The sequence below is a fragment of the Notolabrus celidotus genome, chromosome 16 (genome assembly GCF_009762535.1).
Source record: "Notolabrus celidotus isolate fNotCel1 chromosome 16, fNotCel1.pri, whole genome shotgun sequence".
NCBI classification, from domain to species: Eukaryota; Metazoa; Chordata; class Actinopteri; order Labriformes; family Labridae; genus Notolabrus; species Notolabrus celidotus.
In genome coordinates, this window is record NC_048287.1 from 31,330,103 (window position 1) to 31,357,794 (window position 27,692).

Genomic DNA, 27,692 nt, shown 5'->3' on the forward strand with positions numbered 1-27,692 from the left:
CTTGCCTCGTGGTTGACAGGGAGCGGAGAGAGTTGGAGGACAGAGTGGATCAGAGACGATTCGGGGACTAGAGAGCCTGTAGTCCAGCTGTCCGGAGAGGAGAGCTGTGGAGCCGGGAAACGTATGATCTGAGAAGGTACCTCTGCTTTATTTTTATTCACACTCTTCACACTCTGCACACACACACACATGCAAAAAAAACAAAACACCCACATCCACGGAGCGTGTCTCTCTACACCTGAGCACGCGGGGAGGTGCTCCCTGTGTTCGGATGGCGCAGCGTGCACAGCTCACCTGTGCTCCTCTGTGTGTGTGAGAGGGGGAACTTCTCTCTGCCTTTGTTTGCAGTACACTGAGACTTATTTAACATTAAAGGGGTGTGATGCAATATAAGGTGTTTAATTGACATGATGAAGTGTGCATGAGCTGATACTGTATTTACTGTATGGCTGCAAACACCTTACCTTTTAAAGATCTTTAATGATGCAGAACAACAAGTAAGACACTCAGATGTGAGGTGCACATGAAATATTCAGGTGTTTAAACTCACTGAAGGGAGCTACAGTCAGAGTAGGACCTATCTCAGAGATAGTGCAGTGATTTTTCTCAGCTGGAAACATCACTATAATCCTAAATAAACCCATTGTGCATCCTATAATCCAGGGGTTCCCAAAGTGTGGGTCGGGACCCCTTTTGGGGTCGTGAGACACAAATGTGGGGTCCTGAAATGTCTTCCAGAATGTGTTTTTTTTAAAGGCACTATGAGGAGTTTTTAACTGGCTGAGAAACAGACTGGAACTGATACTGATGCATCATGACCCTCAAAAGCAAACAAGACCGATACCTCCTCTGTTGTCATTTTTAAAGCCTGAAACTGTTCTGAGGGGGTCGGTGTCAGAACAGATGATTGACATCTCACTCTTCATGGCAAATAATCACATTGTGTGATGAATATAAATGTTTAAAGACAACAGGATGAGGTTATTGTCTGAAGACACTAATTTAGCATTTACAGGAGAAGAGCTAAGAGGTATCACTTTGTCCACAAGGGGGCGCCAGAATCGATACACACCAGAAGTTCCTCACAGCAGCTTTAAGTTTTCTAAAAATATTTATTTTGGTTTATTTACCTTGTTTTCTTATGTTTGTCTTCCTTTTTGTTTGTACTGTTAATTATTAATATTTTTATTATTATTATTATTATTATTATTTTTGTATTTATGGGTCATTGACATGACGTGCATATTTTTGTGTTTGAATCCATTATTTTCTTTTGAAGTAATTAGTTATTTTTAAGACATACATCAATTGATTCTATAAAATCTGCTTATTTTAAATTCAATTTCAGAACATTCAAATATTGAGATTTATTTTGAAGTATCTCAAACCCTGAAAATGTCAGGTGGTGCAATCGTCCGAGCAAGTGAACTGACTTAAAACACTATAAAAAATGTATTTTAATAATAATAATAATAAATTCAAATTAAAACACCATGGCATGATTTTACATATAAGAGATTTGAAATAAACATACTTTCATAAATATCAAGAGTTTAAAGGCCCCTAAGGTTATTTATGTTCTCAAATGTCAGGGTGGGACCTCTGTACTCATGGAGCTTTTATTTTGAAAGTGAGTATTTATAATGAACTTCAACATATGGGATCAATCAGAGGACCCTACTTATTATCATGGCTGAGTTAAAAGGTTTGTGGATGTCTCTTAAATAATAATAGAAAAGCTTTTATCAACTTATAGGTGGACTGTAACACTTTCCATGTCAGGTGGTACAACCAACCTAAAACTGTAAAATGTATATTTTATACCTGGCCAATAGAATGCAAAAATCCTAATATATAGTGTGAATAAAAATATACTCAAAAGTGTAAAGCACTGTAACCACTCTAAGGGATACTTCCTCAAAGTTTCAGTTAGAATAAATAATAGGTAAGTACATATATTTGGACAAATATCTGGTTGTGCCACCTGATATTTTTTGGGTGTTCAAGTTAAGAAAAGGGTAAAAAATATATATATATATTTAAACACTTGAAAAAATTTAATGTGTTCAAACAAGCCTTGTTAGAACACATTATTCCAGACACAAAAATATGCACTTCAACCATTCTGGAAATACTTTAAAGGTGACATATCACGCTTTTTTCATCAACATATATTGGTCTAAGAGGTCCCCAAAACATGTCTTTAAAGTTTATTCCTCATAAAAACACTTTGAAATCAGATTCTGGTCTGCCTGTAAACCCCTCTTTTTCAGCCCTGCTCAGAACAGGCTGTTTTCTGTGTCTGTGCCTTTAAATGAGAATGATCTCTCTGACCATGCCCCCTCAGGAAGTGGGTGTGGCCTTGGCTGTCCAGCACGTTGATCTAATGTTTACATGTTGGCTGAATATACACGGCTGCTCACAGACCCGCGTTACTTCAACCCTCTGAATCTGATCCAGAATCTGATCCTGACGGAGAGGCGCCTGCAGCAGGACCTTTCTGAACCATTGGTCACAGATTTAGTGTTTCTTGTTGTTTTATTTGTCAGCATGTCGACGTGTGTCTTGGTACACAGCTACCAACATGTAGCTATGTGGGTATGCTAACTAGTGCTAGCACTTTTCCATGATAAATACAAATCCTCCACTAGATCTTCAAATCTGCAGACGTGGGGAGTCAAAGCGACCTCTACCAGAAAGGCAGCAGGACCTTTCTGAAGGATTGGTCACAGATTTAGTGTTTCTTGTTGTTTTATTTGTCAGTATGTCGACGTGTGTCTTGGTACACAGCTACAGCTACGACAGCTAGCTATGTAGCTATGCTAACTAGCGCTAGCACTTATCCATGATAAATAAAAATCATCCACTAGATCTTCAAATCTGCAGACGTGGGGAGTCAAAGCGACCTTTGTGTTTATTAAGACAGCCTACAACTAGCATGCCTCCCTCCTAAGCTCCTTGTTAGCACACATGTGTGCAGGGAATGAAAAACGGAGGAGGGGTTGAGTTGTATTTTATACAGTCTATGGGCTGAACAAGCTCCAAGCTCTGACTTCCTGTTACAGACCGGATGGCGTTGTGACGTATGAAAAACACTGAAAACTGAAACAGCTGGTTTCAGCACACATTTACAGAAAGGTGGAGAAATCAAAACAGGGGCAGAATGGATTCTTTTACTTTTCAGGGGGTTTGTAGACAGGGACACAGATTTCAGGGAGAGAACCATTAAAAAGTCCATTTTGCATGATATGTCACCTTTTAAAAAAAACAACTTTTTTCAGGCTTATTTGTCAATGACCCTTATTAATTTTTCCTTCTCTTTGTTAGCTTTATATAACTTATATTCAATTTGCTAACTTGTGGTGAACAAAGAAATACTGAAAAAATGCAAAAAAAGGAAGTTGAATGTCAAAGTTATCTAAAAATAGTAAATTATACCCATTTATAGTAAAAGATATTGACATAAAGAGTAGATAAACTTGAAATAAATCCTTGAAAATAGAAAATGTAATGAGTGTTCTGCCTTTCTTTGTTCCCAGATGACTCCTAAGTTTAGAGTTAGTGAACATTAATAAACAAAAGCATCAGTAGCAGCAGGTTAATTCACAACCAGCTACATGAAGCCACATTAAATCACTTTGAGGGACAGCGTGGGGTCACGAGTCTTTGGCGCCTATATTTTAGGGGGGCCAGGTTCTACCTCACAGTCACGTATCACAAATAACCTGATGGATTGATCGAGCTTGTTTTGCATCCCTTGCTGTGAAACTGGCGCGCCGACATGAGTGGAAGAGCCAAGTTTTAATCGTCTGCTATAACAATAAATTATGGAAAATTGCATGAAATTAAAAGTTGGCTCCAGCAGTTGGAGACAAAAGGTGTTATTTTGGGGGGGAAAGAATTGGAGGCAGGTGCTCTAATGATCCTGCAGAGCGTGTAGTTATTCCAAACATCTTCAGTGGCTGTTTTTTTTTTTTTAAAGTTTGATGTCTTTGTCATTTCATGAATTTTAATCTTCTTGCTGGGACAAATGTAGCTCTCACATGTGTGCAGGCATGACACTCTTTACTCACTCATAGAAACGTTTAAGCTTGATAATTGGGTGGTTAATGTGCATGACATTATTTCTGCAATCTGTCTGAATAATTTGCAGAGAAAACATTTGCAGCTCAATCTGAGGAGGGATTATTTAAAATAAGGAGGGGCTTCTCATGCTTTCCTTATCGCCTATTTTTGGATGCATGCACGACTGAATAACTGCATCAACCTGTTCAGAGTTCATGTAACTTGACTCATAATTGACTCATTATGGCGAAAGAACCAGAGATAACCTGCTTCATGTCCTCTCTCATGCTGCTGCTCTCTACTCTCCCTCCTCTCCTCTCCTCTCTTAAAGCCTCTGGGAACCCAAATCAACAAACATGTTCTACCTATGACATTTCAGACCACATGTAAATACCAAAAACTATGTAAAAATATTAGAACTCAACTTTGATCCATTTTTCAAATATGTTCAATTATGTTTTTTAACACGTTTTCACTCTGGGTTTTAAGGGGGCTGGTCTAACCTGATATATATTAAGTAATAAATATCCAACCAATCAGAAATGAAACACTGAGTCACGTTCACACATGTTCAACAAAACTACTCCGCTCCTGCTCAGACCGTCTCCTGACGTCTCAGCCAGCTCCCCTCAGTTTTGCCTTAGCTGTTAGCTTGTTTGTTAATCAGGTACTGTCTGTAATCTGTCTGTATATCTGTCTCTCTGCTCTTTGCACCGCTGTGCTCGTGTGTCCCTGCTAACTCACTAACTTTCCCCAGGACCTGTTCACTAACTTTCCCCAGGACCAGTTCACTAACTTTCCTCAGGACCAGTTCACTAACTTTCCCCAGGACCAGTTCACTAACTTTCCCCAGGACCGGTCCACTAACTTTCCCCAGGACCGATTCACTAACTTTCCCCAGGACCAGTTCACTAACTTTCCCCATGACCGGTTCACTAACTTTCCCCAGGACCGGTTCACTAACTTTCCCCAGGACCGGTTCACTAACTTTCCCCAGGACCAGTTCACTAACTTTCCCCAGGACCAGTTCACTTACTTTCCCCAGGACAGGTTCACTAACTTTCCCCAGGACCGGTTCACTAACTTTCCCCAGGACCGGTTCACTAACTTTCCCCAGGACCAGTTCACTTACTTTCCCCAGGACTGGTTCACTAACTTTCCCCAGGACCAGTTCACTTACTTTCCCCAGGACCAGTTCAATTACTTTCCCCAGGACTGGTTCACTTACTTTCCCCAGGACCGGTTCACTAACTCTCCCCAGGACTGGTTCACTAACTCTCCCCAGGACCGGTTCACTAACTTTCCCCAGGACCGGTTCACTAACTTTCCCCAGGACCGGTTCACTAACTCTCCCCAGGACTGGTTCACTAACTTTCCCCAGGACAGGTTCACTAACTTTCCCCAGGACCGGTTCACTAACTTTCCCCTGGACCAGTTCACTAACTTTCCCCAGGACCAGTTCACTAACTTTCCCCAGGACTGGTTCACTAACTTTCCCCAGGACCGGTTCACTAACTTTCCCCAGGACTGGTCCACTAACTTTCCCCAGGACTGGTTCACTTACTTTCCCCAGGACTGGTTCACTAACTACCCCCAGGCCTGGTTTACTAACTTTCCCCAGGACTGGTCCACTAACTTTCCCCAGGACCGGTTCACTTACTTTCCCCAGGACCAGTTCACTAACTTTCCCCAGGACCGTTTCTCTAACTTTCATCAGGACCGGTTCACTAACTTTCCCCAGGACCGGTTCACTAACTTTCATCAGGACCGGTTCACTAACTTTCCCCAGGACCGGTTCACTAACTTTCTCCAAACGGCTCAGAGTTTAGACAAACAGCTCCGTCTGACACCCGGAGCCGAGCTCCTCTGCGTGCACATACTGCCCTTCAGCCTCCTCTGCTCCGGGCGTCCCATGGTCCTGTTGCCCCGGAGACTACGGAGTGATAAAACTAATAAATGATAGAAGTCCTGATTCTGGAGTATTTTGTGACTCAGCACTCAGAGACCATTGTAAATGAATAATTTTCAGACTCTGGAGTTTTGATGTCTTTAGATTCAGAGTCAGACGGCTCAAACATGCAGGCTGTGAACTCTTTCTTGACCTGTCAATCAAAGAGTTAGGCCTCGGCCACACAGTCCTGAGAAATGCTCTGACCTGCAGAATAAGCTGTTTTTGAACTGTCTCCTGATCTCCTGTTTTTGTCCTCCTCTCTCCATCTATCAGGTGTGTTGGTGTCCTCCTTTCTGCTGCTGCTGCTGCCAGGATGCAGTTCTCAGTCAAATTGAGCGTCTGCCTGCTGGGCTTGGTTTTCGTCTCTCAGTTCCCTCAGCCAGCGCGGGGCCAAGGTAAGTACCTCCCAGTTGCCTGATTTCCACTCAAGAGGCCAACAGGGTCAACAAGTTCAATCAGGGGGTTTAGTGCACAGCTGCACGGGACGACACGTGGACAGGCTGTGAACATGAACGAATAACCTTTCTGTTTCAGGAGATTCCCCACAGGGCACGCTGTAGCTGTCAGTCCCTGTGTGAGGCTGCAGGTCTCTGAAGAGGGGGCAGTCATAGCTTGGGACTTGGCTTACCTATACTGCAGTTATCATATTGCTGGTGCCAAATATCAATGTTTCACCCACCAGGTCACTAATACATGCTTCTGTGGTGGCTCTAAAGCTTCTGATCCCTCACTTTAGGGGCCTGTTGTGTTCTTGTGTGGATCAGATATCATGGTGCATCGTTATTTGATTGTCTTGCAGTTTATCCATCATTGCAGAATCACTGTATCGTTAATCATGGTTTCATATCATGAGTTAGCCTTTGATTCCCTCCCATATTCCCACCAATGCAAAGCTTTTTATGGCTTTTTAAAAAGACAACTTTGAATACCAGGAATAACTAAACACTGCCAATCGTTTCCTCATCTGAGCCCAGATTTCAGATTTATCTTCAACAGCTTTCTACAATAACTTTGAGGCCAAACAAGGCTCCCCACCACAGAGCCAATCACCGCCTCCAGCGGCTTCCCATGATGGTGCTTTGCAGGGTCTCTTGGAGCGTCCAATTATGGCTTAGGAGGCTTTTTTCATGGCTACCCATGATGGCGCTTTGCAGAGTTTTCTGGGGCTTTATATTTTGTTTCCAGACAGAGTTTTTTGTTTAAGTGTAGTTACATATTTTGGCACTAAGAATAGTTTGATAAGACTTCCAATGAGGATGCATGGCTGGGTTTTCTAGAGCTTCCTTTAATGGCCCTAAAGAGGGTTCCTTGCTTGGTCTTTGGACTGTCCAATATTGCATGCAGCTGGGTATCTGGGGACTTCTTACTGCAGCAATTAGCAGGGTTTTGGTGGTTCCCATTTTGATGCTTAGCAGAGTCTCTTGGAGCGTACCATTATGGCTTACAAGGGTTTTTCCAAGAGTTCCCATGATGGTGCTTTGCAGGGTTTTCTGCTTCTTTTGTTCCTTTTTTTGGCACCAAACTGAGTTTGATAAGACATCTAATGAGGATGCATGGCTGGGGTTTCTAGAGCTTCCTTTAATGGCCCTATAGAGGGTTCATTGGTTGGTCTTTGGGCTGTCCAATAAGGCATGAAGCTGGGGACTTCTTATTGAAGCAATCAGCAGGGTTTTGGAGCCTCCTAGTATTGCATACCAGGGTTTTTCCATGGTGCTTTGCAGGGTTATCTTGGGCTTTACATTATGGTTCTGGACAGACTTTTCTGCTTTTTTTGGCTGTAAACTGAGTGTGCTAAGTATTTCTGTGAAGATGCATGGCTGGGTTTTCTAGAGCTCCCCCTAATGGCCCTAAGCAGGATATCTTGGTTGGTCTTTGGGCTGTCCAATAAGGCATGCAGCTGGGTATCTCGGGACTTCTTATCAAAGCAATCAGCAGGGTTTTGGAGGCTCCCAGTATTGCATACCAAGGGTTTTCCAGGGCTTCCCATGGTGATGCTTTGCATGGTTATCTTGGGCTTTACATTATGGTTCAGGATGGGGTTTTCTGCTTCTTTTTGTTCCTTTTTTTTTGGCTCCAAACTTAGATTCTTAAGTCTTCCATGAGGATGCATGGCTGGGTTTTCAAGGACTTCCCATAACAGCCCTGAGCAGGTTGGTCTTTGGGCTGTCTAATAGAGCATGCAGCTGGGTATCTGGGGACTTCTTACTGTAACAATCAGCAGGGTTTTGAGGGTTCCCATTAGGGCTTAGTAGGGTTTTTCCAGGGCTTACCGTGACGGTGCTTTGCAGGTTTCTCTTGGGCTTTACATATGGTTCTAGACGGGGGTTTCTGCTTTTCTTGTTCCTTTTTTGGGGCACTAAACAGAGTTAGCTTAGTCTTCCTGTGAGGATGCATGGCTGGGTTTTCCAGAGCTTCCTATAATGGCCCTAAGCACGGTTCCCTGTTTCCCTTTCTTAGCACTGAGCAGGTTGTCTTTGGGCTTTCGGATATGGCATGCAGCTTGGTATCTGGGGACTTCCCATTGAAGCAATTACTAGGGTTTTGGGGGTTCCCTTAAGACTTCCCATGAGGATGCATGGCTGGGTTTTCCAGGGCATGCTTGGTATCCGGGGACTTCTTACTGCAGCAATTAGCAGAGTTTTGGGGCTTCTCATTTTGGTCCTCAGCAGGGTCTCCCTGGGTTTCAGATTATGGTGCTTTCTAGGTTTTTCCATTATTGTTCCAAGCAGGGCTTCCTGTATGAGTCTGAGACTAAGCTGTGAACAGGGCACTCTCAGGGCTGTGAAATCCTTCACCTCTGAGTCCGCTCTGAGCACTATGATAAAGATTATCAGCTGGCTGCTGGCTCTGCAGACCTCAGACTGGCCCTGTGGTGGAAACGCAGGTGTTATCTTTGCACCCGCTCAGGTTGCATTTTTTAAATGTTCTTGATGTGCAGCTTTGCACCAAAGACATTTCCCTCCACTTTGAAGTTCTTCCTTTTAATTTAAGCCGTGCTTTTTAATGTGCATTTACCCACACGTGTCTGTCTCAAAGGGAGAAGCCTGAGAGTCAAATCACAGAGAGTCATGTTAGACTGTCTGCTTGAAACGCCGGTGTGTGTGAGAGAGCTCATTATATCACCTCTGTTATCAGTTCAAATATGGGTTTCACTTTTTGATTTGAGGACTTTTTTTCATTGGAAGTTCTCATGAAAGGTTTCTGTGAAACTCAGGCTCTCGTCTCAAATCGTGTTAAATGATAAAACACACTCCTTCCTGAGTTTTAGATCTTCCTCCTGTACGTCTGCTCACTTCACAGCTCTGGTGTGTTTAACTGTCGCCCTCGCTGTCTGTCGTTGACGCGCTCCTCGTGATGCGTTCTGTACTCCTTCCTCTCGTCGCTCCACGTTCTGACATCTCCTCTCACCCTAATTAACTCAGTTTACAGCAATTAACACATAACCTCACTCATTAGCTCATTAACAGAGACAGATGAGTCTCCTCCTTTAACACGGTCGTCATCATTAACAATCTCACGCAGCCCCGCTCACCGAGCAGCCCGTCTCTCTGGGAATGCAAATCATGACTTGTTATTCATGGTGTGTCTGAGATCAACTGTGCTGAGAGGGGGTTTCTGCTCCTCCTTCTGCAGAAGACCTGACAAAGGATCAGAGATCAGGGTGCGTGTCTGTGTTTCAATGTCAATGTGTTTGATGTCAAATCAGGGGTGAAGGTTTGGGGAACAAGAACACATCAGTCAATCAGGTTTTACTCATGAAGCGCCAATTTATGACGAATGTGATCTAAGGAGACTTAAGAAAAGGCAAGTCCTGACTTCACTATGTCGTATTATTCACTAAGACTAGGGGTGGGAATCGAAAACCGGATCTGATTTGGTCCGACCGGTTCCAATTGATCAATTCCATCAGAATTGTACACCTTAACGATTCATATCCCAGCACGATGTCACGTCACGTCACGTGGCATTACGTCACACACCTTGCGACGCAGAATTCCTCGGTACATATACCTCAAATATGCTGAAGCATTTGTTGACTCGGTCTCAAAGCTTGGGGTTCGTGTCGGGCCGAAGTGGAGAAGGGTTCCATGTGAACATGTTCTTGTCAGGGAGGCGAACCCCCACCTACCTCTCCCCTTTCGAAGTCGGGACACTTTCCCTCTGGCTCGAGGAGCCACATCCAGATTCACTCGGCCGAAAATGAGGCACTAAGAGCGGGTAAAATACCTCCGCGATGACCCCCGGAGGAAAAGAGTTTTTTCTCCCAAAATTCAAAGTCTTTTCCTCCAGGCTCGAGTGGCCACGTCTGGACTCATGTGGCCGAACATGATGCACCGAGAGCGGGTAAAGTACCTCCGCAATGACCCCTGGAGGAAAAGCGTTTCTCCTCCAGGCTTGAGGGTCCACGTCCGGAATCACTCGGCAGAAAATGAGGCACCAAAAGCGGGTAAAATACCTCCTCGATGACCGCTGGAGGAAAAAGGTTTTTCCTCTCGAAAATTCAAAGTCTCTTCCTCCAGGCTCGAGGGGCCACGTCTGGACTCATGTGGCCGAACATGAGGCACCGAGAGCGGGTAAAATAGCTCTGCAATGACCCCTGGAGGAAAAAGGTTTTTCCTCCAGGCTCGAGGGTCCACGTCCGGAATCACTCGGCAGAAAATGAGGCACCGAGAGCGGGTAAAATACCTTCGCGATGACCTTCGGGGGAAAAGAGTTTTTTCTCTCCAAATTCAAAGTCTCTTCCTCCAGGCTCGAGGGGCCACGTCTGGACTCATGTGGCCGAACATGATGCACCGAGAGCGGGTAAAGTACCTCCGCGATGACCCCTGGAGGAAAAAGGTTTTTCCTCTCCAAATTCAAAGTCTTTTCCTCCAGGCTCTCTGGACTCATGTAGCCGAACATGAGGCACCGAGAGCGGGTAAAGTACCTCCGCGATGACCCCTGGAGGAAAAGCGTTTCTCCTCCAGGCTCGAGGGTCCACGTCCGGCATCACTCGGCAGAAAATGAGGCACCAAAAGCGGGTAAAATACCTCCTCGATGACCGCTGGAGGAAAAAGGTTTTTCCTCTCGAAATTCAAAGTCTTTTCCTCCAGGCTCGAGGGGCCACGTCTGGACTCATGTGGCCGAACATGAGGCACCGAGAGCGGGTAAAATAGCTCAGCAATGACCCTCGAGGGTCCACGTCCGGACTCACGCGGCTGAAAATGAGGCACAGAGAGCGGGTAAAATACCTTCGCGATGACCCCCGGAGGAAAAGAGTTTTTTCTCTCCAAATTCAAAGTCTCTTCCTCCAGGCTCGAGGGGCCACGTCTGGACTCATGTGGCCGAACATGATGCACCGAGAGCGGGTAAAGTACCTCTGCGATGACCCCTGGAGGAAAAAGGTTTTTCCTCTCCAAATTCAAAGTCTTTTCCTCCAGGCTCTCTGGACTCATGTAGCCGAACATGAGGCACCGAGAGCGGGTAAAGTACCTCCGCGATGACCTCTGGAGGAAAAGCGTTTTTCCTCCAGGCTCAAGGGTCCACGTGCGGACTCACGTGGCCGAATATGAGGTCAACCTATTGTTCAGTATGTTCAAGTTGAATATGTTCATGTTCAGTCTTGTGCAGACATCATTTTGAGACTGTGTAGAACTACTTTTTTACCCCTCTAAAGAGTTCTCAGGAAGCGTTAGGAGAATTGATAAGGAACTGGATTGATAACAAGAATCGACAATGGCATTGACGTTGTCAAAATCTTATCAATTCCCACCCCTAACTAAGACCCAGCGTTAATCCACCGTGAGCAGGACTTAGCGAGAACCAGTGGCAAGAAGAACTTCCTGTAACAGGCAGACTCCTTTAAGTCCTGATCCAAAGTGACACCTTGACTTCAGGTATTGCAGATACAGAAGACACCAATCTGATAACCTAATCTGCTAAAACAATAACTTACAGTCTTTGTTCTGTCTGATGATGCTTGATTAAATGCTCGCAATGCTACCACCACACCTTGCAACATTAGCTTTGCAGATGTCGCAGGTAGCCGTGGAAGTTGCTGGCGTAAGGAACGTGAAATACATCCAAACTTCTTTGCCTCTCTTACTCGGGGAATCCACAGGATGCGTGTGCGCCGCGTTACGGCTGCGACACGGCTCTGCTCCGTCCCGGGGCTTTCGCCCTGGTCCATAGGATGCGTGTTTGGAGCGGCGCGCACTCCGGAGCAGGAAACTCAAGATCCCTCGAGAACTCCAAAACGCGCGAGAACAACACAGTATAAACTTTTCCTCGTCCATGGTGTCGGCTATCTTTTGAGACTGACGTCTGGCCCGATGCCACAGGTTATGACGTAATGTTGAAGAAGTGGTGAAATTTACGATCTTGTGTTTGCACATGGTGTTTATTTTGAAAGTGAGCGGATGTTGCATACGATCCTCGTGCCTGACTTCCGGGATAGTTCGATCATTTCTGTGTCGATTGACGCGTGCTGGGCGCGGGGAGCGGCGAAAATAGACTCCCCGCGTATCTCTGGCAGAGCGGCGCGGCGGAACGCTCCAGAGACGGAGCTGAGACGCGCCGCAGCGCGCCCTGTGGACTCTAGAGCATTGACTTGAATGGGAACCTATTTGCTGCGACGTGCGCGGCGCAGCCGTAACGTAACGCGACGCATCCTGTGGATCTTGGGCTTTAGCTTCATCCATGCTATGTTGGCTCCGCCTAGCAAAACCCAGAGGCATATCGGCAAAGTCTTGATGTACTATGTGCATGAGGTTGTTGTAAACTTGGAATAGCAACAGATCGGGTTCATGGATCAGCCAGCACGTTACCTGGTTTGAGTCAGTATCAGATGAAAGTATCAACTGAGTTCAGACCGGTGCATCCCGAAACAGGACCTGCAGAATAATGATAATCTACCTATGATAATTATAATTATAGTCAGTTTATGTTGGCAATAACCACTAAAAAGACGCTAAATAGGAAGGACTGGTAACATTATGTGTAGTAATTGGAGTCTGGACAGCCGTCTGCTGCAATGACCCTCAGGAACCTACGGGACAAGGGAGCTCCTGCAGATCTGTAGATAGAAACACTCATTGGACACAAACATACATAGTTAGTCACATGCTTTAATATGACAAAATAAGCACAGATAGAGAGACAGGAAGTGGCCGTCTTATCACGTGAGAGGGGTGTTCAGATTTCAAAGGTTGATGATGGTGTCCAGATGGACCGACACAGAGCCAGACCACAATCACAGACAGGGTTTGAAAGGTCAGGATGCAAACACAGACGGCTGTATCACAGGTTGTTTTCACACTGAGGTCACTGAGAGTTATTTAAGCTCTGCGTTCTGATTGGCTGGCAGCAGGGAACAGCTCGACCGCCCGTTTTAATGCTGGTTTGGCACATTTTGGAAACACTTTGAGTGTTTTTATAATCTGGGATACTCGTCAGTGGTGAGACCAGAACAGGGCTGAAAGAGTTTAGTGTTATAAAACTTTAAAAAAGTGTGTTAAAATACTAAATATGAACAGCCACAACCATCCACAGACGACAAACCATACAAGAAGTGTGCCAGTGAGTGTTTTAAGTAAGAAATAAACCAACAAAGATTAAAATTAGACATTTTTCTGTAATTGTATCATATTTAAGTTACTTTTGTTGTTTTATTTCAGCCATACAGATGTTTTTCATGAGCTAGTTTTCGTTATTTGGCTAGTTTTTGTTATTTTTAGCAGAATAATGATATATTCATTGAGTTATCTTGGCGTTAAAGGCTCATAATTATGTTGTATCTTTGCATTTATGTTTAATTTTGCAATACTGCACCACTTCCACCAATGAATGTGTGCTAATATCCAAACAACAGACCACTTTAACGGTCTTTAATGTTAAAATTAACCAAATGTTTCTCCATTTCTTCAATCAGACGAAGAAAAGCAGCAAATTAAAGCTTGAACAGATTATTTTTTGTGCCTTTGATAACCTCAGAAATGAAGGTTTTACCTGGAGGTCAATTGATCAGTCATTGGTCTGTTTCTTTCAACGCCAAGTGAGACCACATTGAGCTCCAGGACATGTTTAGCAGTCTCTCTGAAGCTTCCAGTTTTCTGGAGTTAAGGCCAGACAAGAATAAGTCTTCCTCCATGAGGACATGCGTCTGGTTTTTGGCCGGAGTGCAGTAAACTGAAAGTAACCGCAGCATTCCTCCGAGAAGAGTGAGCCTCGGTTACACCAGTGACCCTGGAGGACTGAGGAGTTATGATCAGCTTGGAAGGCGTTCACAGAGGAGCTGCTGCCTTTGTTAGGAGACGGATGAGACGGAGGTTTTTTAAGCAGAAATGCAAATAAAGTTGGACGACGTGCAGATTCATCCTGATCCGTTTGCAAACCTTCTCTCTGTTTCTGTTTTTAGAGAGGGGAGTCAGGCCTGTTATTAAGTCATTACTCCGCCATGTCCCACACTAATCTATAACCTGACACCTCTCACAAAATCCAGTTACAGGGGTGAAAGGTCAGGGAGTGATTTTAGTGGCCCAGCTCAGGTTTTGTTGAGGCTTCTGGTGTTTTCTGTGGAGGGACAATCGGCAGGTTTCTGCAGCCTGAGGAGAAACAGGCGAGCGGGGAATGTGGTCGAGTGTCAGAGGCTTTCTGTTGAAGCATTTCTAGGTCATGTTTGTGGGTTTGTTTCAGAGAATATTCATATTCATATTCATATTCAAACCTTTATTTATTCTCGAAAAGACATTGAGGTTTCCCTCATTTCCAATGTTTTTTCCAACAAACAACAGAATCATATACAAAATAATAGATTAATTAAAACAGATACAGTTTGAGACACAGTGGTCAGAGATCAAGGTCTTGAACTCTACAAGAGATGGAAAGGATCTCAGCTTCAAAGTCTGTTGGAGGGTATTCCATGATTTAGGAGCATCAATGGAGAATGCTGATCGACCCAGTTCAGTATTTATTCGTGGTACTTTCAGAATGAGCCAATCGGAAGAGCGAGTCCCATAGGATCCGCAAATCCACCATCAGATGCTGTACCTGAAGGAGACATGATGTGTATAAAGTGAGCAGGTGCTTGTGCAGACTGGAACTGAGAGGTGTTGTCTCACCTTGAAGGGATTCTAATCTGCATAAACGCCCGTGCACTGCACTTATTACCCAAATACCAGCAAAATACATAAACAAGCAGTCACATAATATTGATTTAAAGATTATTTTATTGATTTGACGTTGATTTATTGACACAGCTAAGTTGATAGCCTCTGGTTGGAAGCGCTTCCATGGTATTGTTATATTCTGATCAGCCTACTTGCAGGAAATTAACATTAAACGCAACATTTTTGGTGCATTGTAAAGCCAAAACATGAACCTGTCTCTCTTATACATTTTATCAAAGCAGTGGTTCCCAAACTTTTTCAGCAGGGCCCTTCTTTGGTACTTAATCTACCCATCAACACACACACTGACTCCCAAAACTTCACTAGAACACACTGTTAGACACATCCTTTGCTAAGAAACTCCAGTATCTGAAGATTTTATTGAAATGTCTGCAAAAAAATGTGATATTGCAAATTGAGAGTTTGAGCCTGCACTGCAAAAACAACCTACTTTAACAGAGGAAGCATCTAAAACTGACACTGCATCATGCAACTTCCAAAGTTTTGGCCCCCCACTGTGGTTGGGAGTGAAGCTCAAAGCGAGATATGACGATATAGCGTTTGATACAGATTCACCAGACGTATGTTTACATGCTAGTCCTTTCACAGCAGCATGCTGTCTTTAGCAATGACCCTCAGGAACCTACGGGACAAGGGAGCTCCTGCAGAGATCTTTGCATAGAAACGCTCATGGGGCATAAAAATACAAAGTTAGTTTTATGTGTTCACCCTTAAAGACTTAGACCATCTTTGGGGGTGCCAGGCTCTCCTGGGTGTATTTTGAATATGCTGAATGATGTATCAATGGAAAGCTGAGAATGTCCGCTGTAACTGAGTTTTTGAAGCTTGTTGATAGGATTAGCGGTTAAAAAGTTATCACACATTTAAGAACAAGTAGTCGCCGGTGGCTGTCTAGGTCTTTAAGGGTTGATATGACACAAACACAGATAAAGAGACAGGAAGAGGCTGTACCTGGTCATTTCTCTGGTATCTCAACTTCACATTTTCATTCACGGTAAAGCCTAAAGACACGTTTAACTGTGAGCAAAGAAACCCAAACCTGATCCAGGTCTTCTGCCTTGAGTCTTTTAATGCCTGTTGACATTTTGCTCACTCAGTCAGTCCTGTAACGTCTGTTTGGTGGTTGTTTGTGTCTGTTTTCTTCAATCTGGTCGACGCGCCTTCAGTCTTTTAACCTCCTTTGCTGTTTCTGCTCCTGTTCCCTCCTCTCTTCTTCTTCCTGGTGAGTGATCAGCCATTAACCAGGAAGTTTAAAGGTGACATATCACGCTTTTTTCATCAACATATATTGGTCTAAGAGGTCCCCAAAACATGTCTTTAAAGTTTATGCTCAAAAAAACACTTTGAAATCAGATTTTGGTCTGCCTGAAAACCCCTCTTCTTCAGTCCTCCTCAGAACAGTCTGTTTTCCCTCTGACCACGCCCCCTCAGGAAGTGGGTGTGCCCTCGGCTCTCCAGCACGTTGATCTAATGTTTACATGTTGGCTGAATATACACGGCTGCTCACAGACCCGCGTTACTTCAACCCTCTGAATCTGATCCAGAATCTGATCCTGACGGAGAGGCGCCTGCAGCAGGACCTTTCTGAAGGATTGGTCACAGATTTAGTGTTTCTTGTTGTTTTATTTGTCAGTATGTCGACGTGTGTCTTGGTACACAGCTACAGCTATGAACATGTAGCTATGTGGCTATGCTAACTAGCGCTAGCACTTTTCCATGAAAACTAAAAATCATCCACTAGATCTTCAAATCTGCAGACGTGGGGAGTCAAAGCGACCTTTGTGTTTATTAAGACAGCCTACAACTAGCATGCCTCCCTCCTAAGCTCCTTGTTAGCACACATGTGTGCAGGGAATGAAAAACAGAGGAGGGGTTGAGTTGTATTTTATACAGTCTATGGGCTGAACAAGCTCCGAGCTCTGACTTCCTGTTACAGACCGGATGGCGTTGTGACGTATGAAAAACACTGAAGTCTGAAACGGCTGGTTTCAGCACACATTTACAGAAAGGTGGAGAAATCAGAACAGGGGCAGAATGGAGTCTTTTACTTTTCAGGGGGTTTGTAGACAGGGACACATATTTCAGGTAAAGAACCATTAAAAAGTCCATTTTGCATGATATGTCACCTTTAAGATGTGTGCTTTACATATAAATTGAAGGTACTGTGAGAAATATCCTCCACGTTTTTGCCACAGTGTCAACAGGCAGAGGAGAAACGTCCCAGGATTGATTTGATGTGTCCTGTGGTATCAGGATGTAGACTTTGTAGTTCTCTGATGCTGTTAGGTTTCAACCAATCAGAATCAAGCATTCAAGCCAGCCAGGTAATAAAGAATAATTCGATCCGGCGTCTTTGCCGGCGTTCGTTTTTCTCTGCGTTTGCACACAAAAACCTCCAAACCACAGACAAAAGTTTCACACACATTGTAACAACATGACCTGGATTCTTCTGCAAAGCACAAACTTTGTGTGCATGTGTGTGTGTGTGTGTGTGACTCTACCGCTCAGCTCCCGGTGGGCGTGACGGACACCTCTCCCACCCTCAGCTGAAGTCGGCGGCTCGGCTGCTTGCAGAAGATTCCCCATGAAAAATAGATGAGAATTAAGTCCTCGTCCCTACAGGCGAGGCCTTTTGTCTTCACAGGCTGTTTTCTCAGCAGCCGATACTTGTTTCTGTGAGAATACAATCTCACAGAGAAGATGCATGAGTGTGTGTATTCGTGTGTGTGTGTGTGTGTGTGATGCTGCAAAGGAACGGGGTGGTTGTCTTAAGAGGCTTGAGAAAAAAAATCAACCCTCAAAGATTTCTTTTTTTATGTGCACACACTCCGATACCCTTGCCTCCGGTTGCAGACGAACATGTATAATTCATGCAAACTCGTGCACGTGCGGATGTACTCACACAGGTGCGCACAACACACCGAATCAACACACTTCAACTACAAACAGAGAGGTGCGAAATCAGCTTCTCGAATCATTTGGGATTTGAGCAGCTCTCTCCCGACGAGAGAGAGAGTGTCCTTTGTTTCCGAGGCAGAGCTAAACCCTGAGCCGAAATCCCAGCAGCCCTCGTTCTCTTCCCCAGGTTGGTGAGATAATTGGTACAGTATTCCTTATGTGTGTTTTTGTTTATAAATATATATTTGCCTGCTGTTGAATGCGCCGGCTTCACATTCTTTCCATGGAACTCAGGATTATCCTTCCTGTGCTGATCTCAAGGTTCTTTGCATACCTACGTGATGTGTTCTCCTGCACACAATGACGGGCAGAAAGAGGTGGTTCATCCAAAATGCTGCAGAGGGGGGTTTGTGATTACCAGACAGACTAAATCCTGCATTACACAGGAGGAAGAGAAGGGGATGGATGTCCTCAGAAAATGTGAAGAAAACAAGCAATATGTTAAAAAGATGGTGCATCGACAACATGCTCTTGCTCGATCAGAGGCCTGATTCTTTAAAAATGCAGATTTAGATCAAACTCAAGCTTCAGTTTGACATGTGGGTGGTAAAGCAACATCTCGTTAGTCTCTAAGACAACACCTGAAGATAAATATGTCCTTGAAGGATCTCAGTTTGATTAAAGGTTTCATTCAAACAGCGACAGGACAAGGTTGGAGTTTTTGTAGACGTTCTGCTTCCTGTGCGGAGTAGCCGAGTAACTTAATATCCAACCAGTCCAACAACTCAGACAGAAGCCGGTCCAACTTTCAGGTTAAAGGTGAAATGACCTTAAGACAGGCATGATGTGCAACAAAAACAAACTGAAGGTTAACACTGTGACCAGTGACCCAGACAAAACCAAACTATGTTCACATTTGAGCCAAAGAACTTACATAAACGACTAATTTCAGTTCAATGCACCCTAAATATCACAATTCCCCAAAGTCACCCTCTCCATCTTGTAAATAGAGACCAACAGACGCTGTCCAGGCACAGATTTCAGCCAGTGAGACCTCCCGTGTTGTAGTCCTATTGAGCTGCACCTTAAAAAGCTGTCCTGTGTCTAATTTCTTATATAGGTTTGTGATTACCAGACAGACTAAATCCTGCATTACACAGGAGGGAGAGAAGGGGATGGATGTCCTCAGACAACATGTTAAAAAGATAGTGCATTAGTGGCCCAACTCTTTAATATATGCAGATTTAGATCAAACTCAAGCTTCAGTTTGACATGTGGGTGGTAAAGCAAGGTCTTGTTAGTCTTTAGAACAACGCCTGAAGATAAATATATCCGTAAAGGTTCTCAGTTTGATTTAACCCATCAAGACACAACCTCTGAAAACCTGAAGATTTTCTGGGAAAAAATCTGAGTTGTCAAATTTCACTAAAACCTTTCTATCTCTGGAGCGGATAGAAACATGAAATGAAAACCATTTGATAGTTTAGAAATTGGGCTTTAATTGGAACATCATTACTTTGCTCTTATGTGCATTAAAAATGTTCAAAAAAATCATTAAACAACAAAATTATTAAAATTATAAATTAAAATGATTACAAAATATTTTTTCCTGCAAGCGCATTTCATTGGTCACATGTCTTCCCAAAACATGCACGTCATTCCACCATGTGTATTTCAGCGAATCACAGTGCGTTTCATTCGTCACATCTCTTGGAAATGATGACACCGTCTGAAATGACCTACACGTTGCATCCGGTCTTAAAGGGATAACGACGTATATGTCGCATCTGGCCTTAAAGGTAAATATGCGGTCTAAATGGGTTAAGGCCTGATCAAAACAGCAACCAGACGAGGTTCAAGTTTTGTAGATGTTTCACTTCCAATTTCAAACCAGTCCAACAACTCAGGCAGAAGCCGGTCCACCTTTCAGGTTGGAGGTGAAATGACCTTAAGACAGGCATGATGTGCAACAAAAACAAACTAGGGATGAACCAATCCTACGTTTTAGGTCCTGATACCGATATGGCTTTGGTATCTGTTGATACCGATACTAGCCAATCCGATCCTGGTATTCATTTAACAACCTCTACTCCTTAATGAGAGGATAGAATCATGTTTTGACAACTTCAGGCTTCTCTGACTTTGTAAACCAAATTCAAATGAACATTTTTAAACTGACAGTATCATTACTCAAGAGATTATGAATGTGCACCAGCAGTTTGATGAGTTAATCTTCATAACCAATAGATATTATAATTCAGCTTTAAACCTCAGCAGTGGATAAGAGGAATTAAATATTCTGTATCAAGAAAACTGCTTCAAATGAGAAAATAAAAAACCTAGTGTTTCCCCACAGACGTAGAGTGGACCTGTGGCAGAGAGGAGGGCTATTCAAATCATTGAATACATTAATACTCTGCCCAGCTTTGCCCTTACTGTTTCCCTTCTCTGCGTCTGACAGAGCATAGAACTGAGATGAATAGATCTGCCATGTGGATTGGCAGTATATATCGTCCCCTTGTCGCCGATATCCGATCTAGCTTTTTGAGTCCGGTGCATCCCTAAAACAAACCCCAGGTTAACACTGTGACCAGTGACCCAGACAAAACCAAACTATGTTCACATTTGAGGCAAAGAACGTACATACATGGCTCATTTATGTTCAATGCAACCTAAATATCACAATCCCCCAAAGTCACCCTCTCCTTCTTGTAAATACAGTCGCTGTCCCGGCACAGATTTCAGCCAGAGTGAGACCTCCCGTTTGTAGTCCTATTGAGCTGCACCTTAAAAAGCTGCCCTATCTAATTTCTTATATAGTGCAATTATCTAGAACAAACTGGTGCAGTGAGGAAGGACTCACAAGAAGTTCTTAGTGAGCTAGATGTCCATAAAGGGGTGTGTGTGTAAATATAACCAAAGTACATGATTATCATAACAGGCGTATGAAGACACCAAGAAGAAGCCAGGAGGTCTCCTGATTGAATGTACGTTTGTTAAATCCTACGTCCATCCCGATCAAGCAGCAACCTCCGTTCTTAAAATATGAAGCCCATGTGGAAGCTAGTCATTCGTGCAAATTAAGAAACTGAACACGAAACATTCTGGGTGTTTGCTTTCGTGCGAATACGTGTGAACGCAACTTTAGATCAAGAGCCTTCAAAGTACAGAAGTCAGTTCACAGCATGGCCGGAGTGAACAAGGACAACAGGTAATCCACAAGAGGCAACCTCCGCTCTTAAAATATGAAGCCCATGCGGAAGTGTTAGAAACTGCAGTTCCTAGAGCGTCCACTAGAGGCTGGCTGCAGAAACACAGGAAACCACATACACACCCATTCAAAGAAGACGATCTTTACAGCAGAGAGAAACATGTTTACAGCCTGGTTCAAAAAACAAGTTTAGGTCTGAAGAGCTCATTTCTCTATCGGCACACACTGAAAGTGTTTAATTTTGACGATATTAAACTTACAAGTTTTGCCCAAATAAGGGCGCAGCTAGCTTGATTGACAGGCGGGGACCCTGTAGCTGGCCCGCCTCTTTACCTCACATTAGCTCGACAGAAGTTAGGTTGAGTTCAGCATTTCCAATATGGCGCCCACCGACGATCGGCTTCAAAACAGGACGGATACTACGTCCTTTTATTATCCAGTCTATGATCCAGATCAGATTTACACATAAAAGTTAACATCCTAAATTTAGGCTCCATTTGTTAAAGCAATGGGCCCTCAGACTGTGCACAAGAACCGGACCCCACCTCTGGTTTCAAGCTAATGCAGAAGTGCTGTGAACCCCAGTTCTCGTTTTTGGCCAGCAGGGGGGCGACTCACTGATTCCTTAAAGGTTTTAATGCAAAAGGAAAAGGAAAAGTTTGGCTTTATCCACCTGGGCAGAAGATAAATCATGCAAATCAAAAAGCAGTGTATGATTTCCTGCACAGAGGGAACACGTGCGCACCTTTTTAAAAGCTCCCCTGCAGCCGGTGCATCTTCCAATCTCAGCTTATTCCTCCTCTCGCTCTGTTTTTGGGTGAACCATCCCTTTAAGCCTCCTGAGCATCAGAGCTCTACCAGGCGTCAATCACAGCGTAGGTATTTAAAGAAGTCGGCGGCGGCAGATGGCTCATCTCATAATGAGAACACAAACACAGGAACGAGTTTGTGTTTCATATTTTATTTTCAGGCCCTGGGCTCTTCTCTTGTTTTTTATTATTTTCATCGTTAACCACCTCAGACGGGGGGGAATGTGCTGCTCGCAGATACATATTTATTCTTTGGGGTTTGGCTGCGTGGGTGTAAAAAAAAATGACGGGTTTTTGTGGATGTTGACCCTGGAAATGTGTTTTTTGGCATCACAGTGCTTTACAATGGCCTTGTTCCAGTGTTTGAACCGCTGTCTTAATGGGAAAACACAACGGCGGCGTGTTTGAGCTCAGCGCAATCTGCTTATGCGTTTGTTTACAGGGGAAATAGTTTCTTCTAACAGAGCGTTGTTGACTTTTCTGAGGGTTTGCACACCAAGTCAAGGCTATTGTAAAGTGTGTTGTGGATACTGTGCAGCCCGGTGGATCCAGTCACTGTGTGTTGCACATCTAAATCCTCCTGCTCAGGACAGGAGAGGAATAGTAAACAGAATCTATTCCAGTGCCTTTCCCTTCGGTGCCCTTTGTTCTTTCTCTCCTCCTCAGTTAAAAGGAAGTCGCATCCATTTCTTTTTCTCATCCTCGTCTTACCCCTGACGATAATTTCAAAGCGCAGAGACGCCGAAAGAAAAGAAAGGAGAGAAAATGAGATCAGGACTGGGAGGGATCGGATAGAGAGGGAGACGACGGGGAGGGACAGATGAGGGAGACGGAGACGGGGAGAAAATGAGTCTGAGGGATGGATACAGAGAGAGAGTGGGGGGTAGGCCTCGAGGCGGCTGACAGGGCCAACAACTAATCAGGATGAGAGGCAGGGGCGTCGCTTTGATGCTGCTGCACGGTAAGTGGAACACAGAAGACGACCTGTCGTCTCCCCGCACAGGCGAGCACAATGCAGGCTCATCAGCACCTGAGGAAGACCAGGGAGACCAGGGAGACGAGGATGAGGAGGAGAATGGGACTTTGCTTTTTAATGTCAAATCTGTGCAAGCTAACCTCTCTTGAGACGTATCGTCCGGCGTGCATGAGATACAACTTCTCCATCTTTGTTCTTTGTTCTCCCCCCCCCTTTTTCCTTCCTGTTTTTGGAAAACCACAGATGGAGCGACGCACCCCCGAAACCCATAACTCTGAGGGAGTTCAGAGTCATGTGATCAGTCAGAGTTAAAGTGTGAAGAGGAGGGAGAGGAGACTTCATCAGAGCTGCACGGCGGCTGTTTCAGAGACTCGTCTGTAGTCTCAGTTTGAGACAACCTTCTGGTGTTATTTATACATCGAGGGTTGAAAAAAAAGTTCTGACACATTCGACAGAAAAATCTAAACATAAAGAAGAGTGAAGGTATTTTTACACCTGGGTCTTATTTTGTATCTTTTAGGTTCTAAATGTGGGAAATAAAGTTTCCATGAAACTGATTCAACCAGCAGCTGTGAGCCAGGCGTGAAGGCGAACCCTCTGAAGCTTCTTTATGTAGATAGATTTAGATCTAAAATGTATTTAAAGCTGCTGTGAGGAACTTCTGGTGTGTATCGATTCTGGCGCCCCCTTGTGGACAAAGTGATACCTCTTATCTCTTGTCCTAAACATGCAAAAGTAGTGTTTTCAACAAAAACCTCCTCCTGTTGTCTTTTAACAGTCAACTTTATCAGGCAATGTGATTAGTTTCAATGAAAACAGTCAAATAAAGGCTGTTCCTGAAGCAAGATGTCCATCATCTGGTCTGGCACCGACCCCCTCAGGGCGGTTTCAGGCATTCAAAATGACAGCAGAGAAGGTGTCAGTGTTGCTGCTGATGGACTTGTTTGCTATTGAAGGTCATAAAGAGGCATCAGTATCATTTTAAGTCTGTTTCTCAGCCACTTCAAAACTCCTCTCAGGGCCTTTAATTGGGAGAAAGGTTTTAAAATAAGTTAACAGTTAAAAGAGTATCTAGCTACATGATTTCAAAGCATTAAAATACGTAAAAAAAAATGCTAAAGAAAACATCAAAAATGTGTCAAAATCAACAAACTTTCAACGTGCACATGTTTTATCGGACAGAGCAAAGCAGAAAGTGCAAGTTTCAGGGTATTTCTTGTCAGTTATGTCAACTAGCGGCCAAATTCCATCAGATCCGTGTCCGGTCCGTCTCTGATTCGTTACAGCACCGGATCTGATAGATTTCCATTCTATGCAATGTCAATCAATCAATCAATCAATCTTTATTTGTATAGCGCCAAATCACAACAAACGTTATCTCAAGACGCTTTTACAAACATAGGAGGTCTAGACCACTCTATGTCAAATTATGAACAGAGACCCAACACCAAGACAGGGTAAGACTCAGTCTGACCCCACCTTAATCCATCATGAGCATTGCACATCGCAGTATTTAGCTAGTTACAGTGGTGAGGAAAAACTTCCTTTTAACAGGCAGAAACCTCCAGCAGGACCAGACTCATGTTAGACAGCCATCATGCCTCGACTGAGTTGGGTCTGGAAAGACAGATAGAGGGGAGTAAGAGAGAGAAGTGATAGTGATGAGACGAGTCGTAGAAGCTGTTGCCGCTGGAGTCCAGCACGTCCGTATCAGCTGGAGTCCAGATCGTCCACAGCAGGAGGACGTCAACGGCAGCTCAGAGGAATCTACGAGACAATGGAGCTCAGGGACTCCAGAAAGGTCTATGGTTAGTAACTTTAATGGGACAGGCAGAGTTAAAGTAAGTGATGAGGGGGTTGGGGGGAAGAAGGTGAGCTAGGATCCCAGTGTGTCAGTGTGCCAGTTCCCCCGGCAGTCTAGGCCTATAGCAGCATGACAAAAGCTGGTCCAAGCCTGATCCAGCTCTAACTATAAGCTTTATCAAAAAGGAAAGTTTTAAGTCTACTCTTAAAAGTGGAGAGGGTGTCTGCCTCCCGGACCCTGACTGGTAGATGATTCCAAAGGAGAGGGGCCTGATAACTGAAGGCTCTACCTCCCATACTACTTTTAGAGACTTTAGGTACAACTAGCAAGCCTGCATGTTGGGAGCGTAGAGTTCTAGAGGGGTAATAGGGCACTATGAGCTCTTTAAGATACGAGGGTGTCTGGTTTTTAAGGGCTTTGTAGGTTAAAAGAAGGATTTTAAATTCTATTCTACATTTTATTGGGAGCCAGTGTAGAGAAGCTAACACTGGAGAAATGTGCTCCCTCTTCCTAGTTTTAGTCAATACTCGAGCTGCGGCGTTTGTGTTAACTTCCACTGGATCCACTTCGGAGCCCTCCAGATCAGATGAGCAAGACTTCTGTTTTTGCTGGATGCCGGAGCACGACACATCAGTCTTCTAAGACGTTTTTTTTTCTGTGGAAGTACGAGAGATAAAGCGAGCGTACATCTCGTGACTGAGGCCAGTCGTCTCTTAATGCTAAGATGCTGGGAGTATAAAAGATGGAGAGTCACGGTGAACAAAGTTGCTCAAAAACAGGACAAGTTAACAAAAAAATGTGAGGCAGAGTTATTATGTCCTCCGAAAGAAAGAGACGTTAAATAACTGTAGAGAAAACAGAGACACAGAGAGGGATGTCCGAAGGGTGGAGGGGCGCCCCCCCAACAGCGGCAGCCGCCCCCCTTGGAAGTTCAATAAATTTGATTTTCTATACAGCGCCAGATCACAGCAGAAGTAATTCAGGGTTACCTCTCTTATAGATCAGATCTTAAACTTGTTGTTTTATTAAACAGACTAAATATCCTCATGTTATTGATCTTATTTACATGGTGGGATGTCATTATGATCATCTGCTCTCTGTATCGCATGGCAGAGTTCTGCCCCGATGCGCGCACAGACACACAAACACGTGCGCTCACATACACACATCACAGCACAACGATACGATAAATGTTCATCAACAACTCGTTTCTTCAAGACGAAGACGAGACTATGACGAGCTGAAGTGCATCACTGATGATACAAACTCAGATGAAATCTTAAGAAGGACCGTCGGACATTAACAACTCATATTTTCCCCACTGTGTTTCGGCGGAGAATTGCTGCGCGACACGGACACACGGACGCACAAGTATGTGGTGCTCATGTCTGCGTCAGCCCCTGCTGCGTAGGGGAGACGCAGAAGTATAAATCAGCCTTAAATTGTATTTTCTACAGCAACAAAATGCATCTAACTGACAGGATTGAATACAGGCGCACGTTTGACATGCTGAATATCAACGAACAGGCTCATTAAAATACTCTACGCGGACATAGTCTTATAAAGTGAAGGCTCATAATACTAACAGAAAAGTACCTCACACTCACAGAGTCCAGTTTTCTGTCTACTCGTTCTTATAGAGAATAATTAACGTGTATTCGATCAGGTGTCAGCTGAGAGCGCAACCGGGTCATCATCAGTCCAGCTGCAGAAAAGCTCAGACGGCTCTGATGTTGCTGCTCTGCAAACATAGCGTACCTGAATATCCCACCTGTCTGTTGCCTTCGTATCCAAAGGTGGGGAAATATCCTGTTTAAAGCTGTCAACCTTGGCAGAAGTTTTGGATTGATCCTCTTTAAAAAAGCGCACATGGAGACCTGACACGCAGCCGCCAGCTGAGCGTCTCTGCTATGCGCAACCCCTTTAAACAGCTGATTCACATCCAAACATGCTTTAAACTTGATTACTTGTGGTCATCCCTAATCTAGACTCAATTCCTAAAAACAGAAGTTTACCCTGCAGAACACGCAAGCTGCTTACCCACTTTTTTCTTCATTCGTTTCTTCGCTTTATCGACGACTGACACGTTTATATTTCTCACAAGACTCGAATAAAATATCTGCACAAAACAGTTACATGAAAAAAATACTGAGGCAGAAAAACTCCAGCTACTTTCTTGATTTTCAGCATAGAATGACTGTTTCTGTCAACAAACTCTTTTCATGAGCGTACTTTAATTCCCATGAGAATTAAGAGTTAGGAGATGCTTCAACCAGCAGCTGCAAAACGAACCTGACTGATTTCAAAAATAAGGACCCAGGTTTAAAAAACAGGGCACTGTCCCTTTAAGCTGCTTCTGACTGACTGCCTGATCACGCCTGAACTTCCTCTCTTGTTATGGATTTAACCCACTAATCCAACTTTTATATTTCTCACCCAGTTTGTCTAATGTTGACATGAAACTATTGGAGGTGTGGATGATGCATGACAGGGATGTTTCCACATGAATTCATACACTCAAATACAACCTGTTTCCAGCTGGTGGTTATCGTGTAAAGCTGTCTTTGTGTTTGTTTCTCCTTCCAGTTTCGTCCCCGCGGAGATTTCGCTCCAAAGTCCTGAGCCCCACCAAGCTGCACGCGTCGTGGAAAGAGCCCAAAGGAGCGTTTGACGGCTACAAGGTCATTTACACGACGCAGCCAGGTAAGGTCCAACACTCAGGCTTGGTCTGTTTCATTCCAGCTGCAGGAGTTTGCTCGGTTCACAAAGTTTCTAGTTTAAACTTGAGTCATCTGGAGAAATGCGAGGCAG

General features: G+C 44.1%; 1 long non-coding RNA gene across 1 annotated transcript; it reads left to right on the plus strand.

Moving 5' to 3' along the window:
• On the plus strand, positions 1–27,580 carry LOC117828229. The gene is made up of 3 exons (XR_004634361.1): positions 1–136; positions 6,290–6,411; positions 27,468–27,580. It is a non-coding gene; the product is annotated as an uncharacterized LOC117828229 (long non-coding RNA).
• Positions 27,581–27,692: the final 112 nt, after the last annotated feature.